Raw genomic sequence first — 11,532 nt, forward strand, 5'->3', positions numbered from 1 at the left:
TGGTAAGAACGTAAATATTGAAACTTCTGGAAGCAGGTATAATCTATCCTATAGCTAATAGTAGATGGGTAAGTCATGTTCATTGTGTCCCTAAGAAAGGAGGTATTACTGTTGTTCCTAATGATAAGAATGAGCTTATGCCACAAAGAATTATCACGGGCTATAGAATGGTAATTGATTATAGAAAATTAAATAAAGCTACTGGAAAAGATCATTGCCCTCTGCCTTTTATCAATCAAATGTTAGAAAGATTATCCAAGCACACACATTTTTGCTATGGTTACTCTGGCTTTTCACAAATACATGTTTTACAATCTGATCAAGAAAAGACCACTTTTACTTGTCCTTTTGGAACATTTGCTTATAGACGTATGCCTTTCGGTTTATGTAATGCACCTACTACCTTTCAAATATGTATGACTGCTATATTCTCTTATTTTTGTGAAAAGATTGTTGAAGTTTTCATGGATGGATTTTCTGTTTATTGGAAGTCTTTTGATGATTGTTTAAGCAATCTTGATCGAGTCTTGCAGAGATGTGGACAAACAAATCTCGTCTTGAATTGAGAGAAGTGCCACTTTATGGTTAACGAAGGTATTGTTTTGGGCCATAAAATTTCTGAAAAAGGCATTGAGGTGGACAAAGCCAAGGTTGATGCAATTGAGAAAATGCCATGTCCTAAAGATATCAAAGATATTCGTAATTTCCTTGGTCATGATGGTTTCTATAGGAGGTTTATCAAAGACTTCTCTAAAATTTATAGGCCTCTTACTAATCTTTTGCAAAAGGATATTCCCTTTGTGTTTGATGATGATTGTATGGAAGCCTTTGAAACACTAAAGAAATCCTTAATTACTGCACCTGTTGTTCAACCACCTGATTGGAACTTGCCTTTTGAGATTATGTGTGATGCTAGTGATTATGCTATTTGTGCTATTCTTGGACAAAGAGTTGATAAGAAACTAAATGTTATTCATTATGCTAGTAAAACTCTAGACAATGCTCAATGAAACTATGCTACTACTGAAGAAGAATTCTTAGCAGTGGTGTTTGCTTGTGATAAATTCAGATCTTACATTGTTGATTCTAAAGTAATTGTTCACACCGATCATGCTGCTATAAAATATCTTATGGAAAAGAAAGATGCTAAACCTAGACTCATTAGGTGGGTTTTCTGCTACAAGAATTTAATTTGCATACCACTGATAGGAAAGGAGCAGAGAACCCCGTAGGTGATAACTTGTCTAGACTTGAAAATATTCTTGATGACCCACAACCAATTAATGATAGCTTCCTTGATGAACAACTAGCTGCAATAAATGTTTCTCATAGTACACCTTGGTGTGCTGACTATGCTAATTATATTGTTACTAAATACATACCACCTAGCTTCACATACCAACAAAAGAAAAAAATCTTCTATGATTTAACATATTACTTTTGGGATGACCCACATCTTTATAAGAAGGAGCAGATGGTATTATTAGACGTTGTGTACCTGAGCATGAACGGGAACAAATCCTATGGAAATGTCACTCTGAAGCTTATGGAGGACATCATGCGGGAAACAGAACCGCTCATAAGGTATTGCAATCTGGTTTTTATTGGCCTACTCTATTCAAAGATGCCCGTAAGTTCATCTCATCTTGTGATGAATGTCAAAGAATAGGTAATATCGGTAAGCGTCAAGAAATGCCTATGAATTATTCACTTGCTGTTGAACCATTTGATGTTTGGGGATTTGACTTCATGAGACCTTTTCCTTCATCTAATGGGTATACACATATTTTGGTTGCTGATGATTATGTTACTAAATGGGTAGAAGCTATTCCTACCAGTAGTGTTGATCACAACACCTCTATTAAAATGCTTAAGGAAGTTATTTTCCCAAGGTTTGGAGTCCCTAGATATTTAATGACTGATGGTGGTTCACACTTTATTCATGGTGCTTTCTGTAAAATGCTTGCTAGGTATGATGTTAACTATGGAACTGTGTCACCTTATCATCCTCAGTCTAGTGGTCAAGTTGAACTTAGCAATAGAGAAATAAAACTAATCTTACAAAAGATTGTCAATAGGTCCCGGAAGAATTGGTCTAAGAAATTAGATGATGCACTTTGGGCTTATAGAACGGCTTATAAAAATCCTATGGGTATGTCTCCATATAAAATGGTTTATGGGAAAGCTTGTCATTTATCTCTTAGAACACAAAGCATTTTGGGCAATAAAAGAACTCAATTATGATTTCAAAGTTGCTAGGGAAAAGAGGTTATTTGATATTAGCTCATTAGATGAATGGAGAACCCAGGCTTATGAAAATGCTAAGTTATTCAAAAAGAAGTTAAAAGATGCATGACAAAAGAATTCAAAAGCGTGAGTTCAAAGTCAGAGAATATGTTCTTTTGTACAACTCTCGTTTCAGATTCTTTGCAGGAAAACTCCTCTCCAAATGGGAAGGACCCTATGTCATCGAGGAGGTCTATTGATCTGGAGCTACCAAAATAAATAATGCCGAATGGACTAACCCGAAGGTTGTCAATGGGCAACGAATAAAATGCTATATCTCAGGTACGCCCATTAATGTTGAAAGCAATGTTATCCAAACTTTGGCACCAGAAGAACACATAAAGGAAACCTTTCGGAACACTCCAGAATAATGAAAAAAAGGAGGTACATGATACGGTAAGTAAACGGACTCCAAAAAATCCGCAAAATTGTCAGTTTTGGAATATTTAGAAAATTAGGAAAATAATAAACTTCCAGGAAAGTGACCCTAGTGGGCACGATACACCAGGGCGCGCCAGGTATGCCTGGCGCGCCCAGGTGGGTTGTGCCCACCTCGGGTACTTTCCAGACTCCGTCTTTTTCCGTTCCACTTGTTCCCCAAGATAAAAAATCTATATATACCTCCCGAACGTGTTAACCTCCATATCGCAGAGAAATCTCCTATTTTCTTTTCTTGTTGATTTCTGTCAGATCTGTTGAGCGAGGCATCATGTCTCCTCCCTCCTCCAACACTGAAGAAGGTGAAGCTTGGTTGCTTCAGGTAGAATCCAGAGCAAAGGAATTTGAGGAGGTCGTTATGGAGGAAGATGAGGGGACTCATTCAGAATTCACCCTCTGGCTTCTGAGAGAGGGGCCCTGGCTGGTATCTCCACTCATCCTAAACCCCATCAATCCATGAGGTTCCTAGACCATCAAGAGGGCCCAAAAGATCCGGAAGAATTCCCTACAAGGAGGCCTCTACACATGTTACTGCTACCTCTTGAGCATGCGTTGGTTTTCCCATAAAGAGGAAAGGGTGATGTAGCAAATTAGCGTAAGTATTTCCCTCAGTTTTTGAGAACCAAGGTATCAATCCAGTAGGAGGCTACACGCAATCCCTCGTACATGCACAAATAAATAAGAACCTTGCAACCAACATGATAAAGGGGCTGTCAATCCCTTCACGACCACTTGCAAAAGTGAGATCTGATAGAGATAATAAATATTTTTGGTATTTTTATCATATAGATTGGAAACTAAAGATTGCAAAATAAAATAGATCGGAAACTTATATAATGGAAAATAGACCCGGGGGCCATAGGTTTCACTAGTGGCTTCTCTCAAGATAGCATAAGTATTACGATGGGTGAACAAATTACTGTCGAGCAATTGATAGAAAAGCGCATATTTATGAGAATATCTAGGCATGATCATGTATATAGGCATCACGTCCGCGACAAGTATATCGAAACGATTTTGCATCTACTACTATTACTCCACACATCGATCGCTATCCATCATGCATCTAGAGTATTAAGTTCATAAGAATAGAGTAACGCATTAGGCAAGACGACATGATGTAGAGGGATAAACTCAAGCAATATCATATAAACCCCATCTTTTTATCCTTGATGGCAACAATACAATACGTGCCTTGCTGCCCCTGCTGTCACTGGGAAAGGACACCGCAAGATTAAACCCAAAGCTAAGCACTTCTCCCATTGCAAGAAAGATCAATCTAGTAGGCCAAACCAAACTGATAATTCGAAGAGACTTGCAAAGATAACAAATCATACATAAAAGAATTCAGAGGAGATTCAAATATTGTTCATAGATAATCTTTATCATAAACCCACAATCCATTGAATCTCGACAAACACACCGCAAAAGGTATTACATCGAATAGATCTCCAAGAAGATCGAGGAGAACTTTGTATTGAGAATCAAAGAGAGAGAAGAAGCCATCTAGCTAATAACTATGGACCCGAAGGTCTGTGGTAAACTACTCACACTTCATCAGAGAGGCTATGGTGTTGATGTAGAAGCCCTCCGTGATCGATTCCCCCTCCGACGGAGCGCCGAAAAAGGCCCCAAGATGGGATCTCACGGGTATAGAAGGTTACGGCGGTGGAAATAGGGTTTCGTGGTGCTCTCGGATGTTTTCAGGGTATATGAGTACATATAGGCGAAAGAAGTCGGTCAGGGGAGCCACGAGGGGCCCACGAGGGTGGGAGGTGTGCCTAACCCCCCCTCTAGGCGCGGCCTCCTGCCTCTTGGCCGCCTCATTTCTTTCTTGACGTCCACTCCAAGTCTCCTGGATTGCATTTGTTCCAAAAATAACTCTCCCGAAGGTTTCATTCCGTTTGGACTCCGTTTGATATTTCTTTTCTGCGAAACACCAGAATAGGCAAAAAACAGCAATTTGGACTGGGCCTCCGGTTAATAGGTTAGTCCCAAAAATAATATAAAAGTGTATAGTAAAGCACATTAAACATCCAAAACAGATAACATAATAGCATGGAACAATCAAAAATTATAGATATGTTGGAGACGTATCAAGCATCCCCAAGCTTAATTCCTGCTCGTCCTTGAGTAGGTAAATGATAAAAACAGAATTTTTGATGTGGAATGCTACCTAGCATAATTCTCAATGTAATTCTCTTTATTGTGGCATGAATGTTCAGATCCAAAAGATTCAAGATAAAAGTTTAATATTGACATAAAAATAGTAATACTTCAAGCATGCTAACCAAGCAGTTTATGTCTTATCAAAATAACATAGCCAAAGAAAGCTTATCCCTACAAAATCATATAGTTTGGCCATGCTTCATTTTCGTCACACAAAATGCTCCCATCATGCACAACCTCGGTTTTAGCCAAGAAATTGGTTCATACTTTTTAACGCGCTTCAGCCTTTTCAACCCTCACGCAATACATGAGCGTAAGCCATGGACATAGCACTATGAGTGGAGTAGAGTATGATGATAGGTATTATGTGAGAAAACAAAAAAAGGAGAAAGTCTCATATTGACGTGGCTAATCAACGGGCTATGGAGATGCCCATCAATTGATGTCAATACGAGTAGTAGGGATTGACATGCAACGGATGCACTAGAGCTATAAATGTATGAAAGCTCATCAAAAAGAAACTAAGTGGGTGTGCATCCAACTTGCCTGCTCATGAGGACCTAGGGCATTTTGAGGAAGCCCATCATTGAACTATACAAGCCAAGTTCTATAATGAAAAATTCCCACTAGTATATATGAAAGTGACAAAATAAGAAACTCTCTATCATGAAGATCATGGTGCTATTTTGAAGCACAAGTGTGGGAAAAGGATAGTAACATTGTCCCTTCTCTCTTTTTCTCTCGTTTTTTTCTTTTCTTCTTTTTTTGGTGGGCTTCTTTGGACTCTTTTTATTTATTTGGGCTTCTTTGGCCTCTCTTATTTTTCATAAAGTTCGGAGACTCATCCCGACTTATGGGGGAATCATTGCTTCCATCATCCTTTCCTCACATGGGACAATGCTCTAATAATGGAAATCATCACACTTCTATTTATTTACAACTCAAGAATTACAACTCAATACTTAGGACAAAATATGACTCAATGTGAATGCCTCCGGCGGTGTACCGGGATATGCAATGAATCAAGAGTGACATGTATGAAAGAATTATAAAGGTGGCTTTTCCACAAATACGATGTTAGCTACATGATCATGCAAAGCAATATGAAAAAGATGGAGCGTGTCATAATAAACAGAACGGTGGAAAGTTGCATGGCAATATATCTCGGAATGGCCATGGAAATGCCATAATAGGTAGGTATGGTGGCTGTTTTGAGGTAGATATAAGGAGGTTTATGTGTGATAGAGCGTATCGTATCATAGGGTTTGGATGCACCGGCGAAGTTTGCACCAACTCTCAAGGTGAGAAAGGGCAATGCATGGTACCGTAGAGGCTAGCAAATTGCGAAAAGGTAAGAGTGCATATAATCCATGGACTACATTAATCATAAAGAACTCATATACTTATTGCAAAAGTTTATTAGCCCTCGAAGCAATGTACTACTACGCATGCTCCTAGGGGAAGGGTTGGTAGGAGTTAACCATCGCGCGATCCCGACCTCCACTCATAAGGAAGGCAATCAAAGAACACCCCATGCTTCAAATTTGTCACACAATGTTCACCATATGTGCATGCTACGAGACTTGCCAACTTTAACACAAGTATTTCTCAATTTCATAATTACCCAACTAGCATGACTCTAATATTACCACCTTTATATCTCAAAACAATTATCAAGTATCAAATTGATCATAGTATTTAATGCACTCTATATGAAAGCTTTTAGTATACCTATCTTGGATGCCCATCATATTAGGACTAATTTTATAACCAAAGCAAATTACCATGTCGTTCTAGAAGACTCTCAAAATAATATAAGTGAAGCATGAGAGATCAATAATTTCTACAAAATAAAACCACCATCGTGCTCTAAAAAGATATAAGTGAAGCACTAGAGCAAAATGTCTAGCTCAAAAGATATAAGTGAAGCACATAGAGTATTCTAATAAATTCCGATTCATGTGTGTCTCTTCCAAAAGGTGTGTATAGAAAGTATGATTGTGGTAAACTAAAAAGCAAAGGCTCAAATCATACAAGACGCTCCAAGCAAAACACATATCATGTGGTGGATAAAAATATAGCATCAAGTAAAGTTATCGATGGACGAAGACGAAAGAGGGGATGCCTTCCAGGGCATCCCCAAGCTTAGGCTTTTGGTTGTCCTTGAATTTTACCTTGGGGTGCCTTGGGCATACCCAATCTTAGGCTCTTGCCACTCCTTATTCAATAATCCATCAAATCTTTACCCAAAAACTTGAAAACTTCATAACACAAAACTCAACATAAAATCTCATGAGCTTCGTTAGCAAAATAAAACAAACCACCACTTTAAGGTACTGTAATGAACACATTCTTTATTTATATTGGTGTTAAACCTACTGGATTCCAACTTCTCTATGGTTCATACCCCCCCCCCCCCGATACTAGCCATAGATTCATCAAAATAAGCAAACAACACACGAAAACGGAATCTGTCAAAAACAGAACAGTCTGTAGTAATTTGTAACTTTCGAATACTTCTGGAACCCCAAAAATTATACCAAAATAGGAAGTCCTAGATAATTTGTTTATTAATCTTCTGGAAAAATAATCAACTGAAAATCACGTTTCTGTGATTTATGAAAATTATTCTCGTGCGTGCAAAAGTTTCTATTTTTCAGCAAGATCAAATTAACTATCACCCAAGAAGATCCTATAGGTTTTACTTGGCACAAACACTAATTAAAACATAAAACCACATCTAACCAGAGTCTAGATGAATTATTTATTACTAAACAGGAACAAAAATTAAAGAACAAAAATAAAATTGGGTTGCCTCCCAACAAGCGCTATCGTTTAACGCCCCTAGCTAGGCATAAAAGCGAGAATAGATCTAGATATCACGATAATGATAAGGTAAATCACGAAAACTCATCTCATATTCCCTACATTCAGCAGCAAGTTTTCTTTTTGGCAAGCAAAAGTAAACAAAAGGGCTAAATTTAATGGGACAGAAGTCCCCAAGATCAAGCTCGAGAGGTATGGGTTCCTCCTTTGGCCCCTCATATTGCACAACCAATTCATCATTATAAGCATTCTTTTGGAAAAAAGTCATGAGCCTTTGCTCAAGAGAAAATCCAAACCCATTGTTTTGAATAGCAAAATCATCATTAAGTTCGGAGATTCTATCAACTAGAACATCGGTAGGAAACCTTTTTTCTAAGGTTTTCATTATAAGCAACATGATCTAAAGATCGTAAATGCATTATGTCTTCTTGATTAAAAAGGATCGCCTCTATGGGAGGACGACCAGCGTCCACCCTATAGTGCGCAAAAATTTCTTTGGCTTCTTTCATTACTAGTAAGCTTGCACGTGCAATGCACGTCCAACCTTAGACCAAAACTTTTCTTGTTCATCATAGTTAGGAGGCACATATATTCAAATAAAATCATTTAATTCTTCTCTTCATTCCGACAATTGTGCTCACTTATTGGTCAACACAAAATCAAAAAATTCAATACCACAGATAATGCATTGATTGACTCCCTACCTGACATAACTGAACTTCAGAAGGGGACAACAACATACTTGCCTCCGTCATTGCCGCTCCCGCTCTAGACAGCTGATGACCCACAAGTGTAGGGGATCTATTGTAGTCCTTTTGATAAGTAAGAGTGTCGAACCCAACAAGGAGCAGAAGGAAATGACAAGCGGTTTTCAATAGGGTATTCTCTGCAAGCACTGAAATTGTAGGTAACAGATAGTTTTGTGATAAGATAATTTGTAACGGGTGACAAGCAATGAAAGTAAACAAGGTGCAGCAAGGTGGCATAATCCTTTTTATAGCAAAGGACAAGCCTGAAAAATTCTTATATAGAGAAAAGCGCTCCCGAGGACACATGGGAATTATCGTCAAGCTAGTTTTCATCACGCTCATATGATCTGCGTTCGTTACTTTGATAATTTGATATGTGGGTGGACTGGTGCTTGGGTGTTGCCCTTTATTAGACAAGCATCCCACTTATGATTAACCCCTATTGCAAGCAGCCACAACTACAAAAGAAGTATTAAGGAAAACCTAACCATTGCATGAAACATATGGATCCAAATCAGCCCCTTACGAAGCAACTTATAAACTAGGGTTTAAGCTTCTGTCACTCTAGCAACCCATCATCTACTTATTACTTCCCAATGCCTTCCTCTAGGCCCAAATAATGGTGAAGTGTCATGTAGTCGACGTTCACATAACACCACTAGAGGAGAGACAACATACATCTCATCAAAATATCAAACGAATACCAAATTCACATGACTACTAATAGCAAGACTTCACCCAAGTCCTCAGGAACAAACGTAACTACTCACAAAGCATATTCATGTTCATAATCAGGAGGGGTACTAATATGCATTAAGGATCTGAACATATGATCTTCCACCAAATAAACCAACTATCATCAACTACAAGGAGTAATCAACACTACTAGCAACCCACAAGTACCAATCTGAGGTTTTGGTACAAAGATTGGATACAAGAGATGAACTAGGGTTTGAGAGGAGATGGTGCTGGTGAAGATGTTGATGGAGATTGACCCCCTCCTGATGATAGGATCGTTGGTGATGACGATGGTGATGATTTCCCCCTCCTGGAGGGAAGTTTCTCCGGCAGAACAGCTCCGCCGGAGCCCTAGATTGGTTCCTCCAAGGTTCCGCCTTGTGGTGGCGGAGTTTCGTCCCGTAAGCTTGCTTATGATTTTTTTCAGGGTAAAAGACTTCATATAGCATAAGATGGGAACCGGAGGGCTGCCAGGTGGCCCACGAGGCAGGGGCCGCACCCAGGGGTGTAGAGTGCGCCCCCACCCTCGTGGGTGGTGGGTGGCCCCCTTAGGTGTTCCTTCCGCTGGATATTTTTTATTAATTCCCAAAATGACTTTCGTGGAGTTTCGGGACTTCTGGAGCTGTGCAGAATAGGTCTCCAATATTTGTTCCTTTTCCAGCCCAGAATCCCAGCTGCCGGCATTCTCCCTCTTCATGTAAACCTTGTAAAATAAGAGAGAATAGCCATAAGTATTGTGACATAACGTGTAATAACAGACCATAATGCAATAAATATCGATATAAAAGCATGATGCAAAACGGACGTATCAACTCCCCCAAGCTTAGACCTCGCTTCTCCTCAAGCGGAAGCCGATATCGAAGAATATGTCCACATGTCTAGAGATAGAGGTGTAGATAAAAATAAAATACGGACATGAGGGCATCATGATCATTCTTATAACAGCAACATATATATATTTTGTCGTATGATTTCTTATGCTCACGTAACAATCTGTTCACAATGTCAAGTATGAATCAAACACTTCATTGAGAACTAACAAACTATAATCTCGGTCATTGAAGCAATTGCAATTTATCATAACATAGGAAAGAGTTAACATAAGAGCTTTTCAGCAAGTCCACACACTCAACTATCAGTTAGTCTTTCACAATTGCTGACACTCCTGCAATACTTATGGTTATGGAGTTTTAATCGGACACAGAGAAAGATAGGGGCTTATAGTGTTGCCTCCCAACGTTTTACCTCAAGGCTAATGTCAACAATAATAGTTCATGCTAACTTACATCCAATTGGATATATATATGAGGATCTTTCCAAACGAGGTGCTTGCCAAAGGATAAAATATAAAAAGGAAACGTGGAGATCACCTTGACTCTTGCATAATGTAAAAGATAGGACCTTCGCAGAGGGAAGCAGAGGTTGTCATGTGCTTTTAGGGTTGGATGCACGAAATCTTAATGCAAAAGAACATCACTTTATATTGCCACTTGTGATATGAACCTTTATTATGCAGTCCGTCGCTTTTATTACTTCCATATCACAAGATCGTATAAAGCTTATTTTCTCCACACTAATAAGTCATACATATTTAGAAAGCAACTTTTCTTGCATGCAACATGACAACTTACTTGAAGGATCTTACTCAATCCATAGGTAGGTATGGTGGACTCTCATGGCAAAAAACTAGGTTTAAGGATGTTTGGAAGCACAAGTAGTATCTCTACTTGGTGCAAGGAATTTGGCTAGCATGAGGGGGAAAGGCAAGCTTAACATGTTGGAATGATCCATGACAATATACTTTAACTAAGATGTGAGAAAACATAACCCATTATGTTGTCTTCCTTGTCCAACATCAACTCTTTAGCATGTCATACTTTAATGAGTGCTCACAATCATAAAATATGTGCAAGATAGTATATTTATATGTGAGAACCTCTCTTTCTTTATTACTTCCTATTAATTGCAACGATGAACAAAACTATGTTTGCCAACTCTCAACAACTTTTATGCCTCATACTCTTTATGTGTGAAGTCATTACTATCCCAAAGATCAATATGGTCTCTTTTATTTCTTTTTATTCTTTCTATTTTCTCAAGATCATAGCAAGATAGTAAAGCCCTTGACTCAACACTAATCTTTATTATATATAGCTCACGGACTCGATTACATAGAGGGATCACAAAGCAAAACTCAAAACTAATTCATACCAAAACTTTATTCTACTAGATCTAGATATTACCAACAGGATCGAACTAAGAAAAACAGTAAAGATAGGAGTGTGATGGTGATACGATACCGGGGCACGTCCCCCAAGCTTAGCAG

This window comes from Triticum aestivum, chromosome 1B (assembly GCF_018294505.1).
Source record: "Triticum aestivum cultivar Chinese Spring chromosome 1B, IWGSC CS RefSeq v2.1, whole genome shotgun sequence".
Classification (NCBI taxonomy): Eukaryota; Viridiplantae; Streptophyta; class Magnoliopsida; order Poales; family Poaceae; genus Triticum; species Triticum aestivum.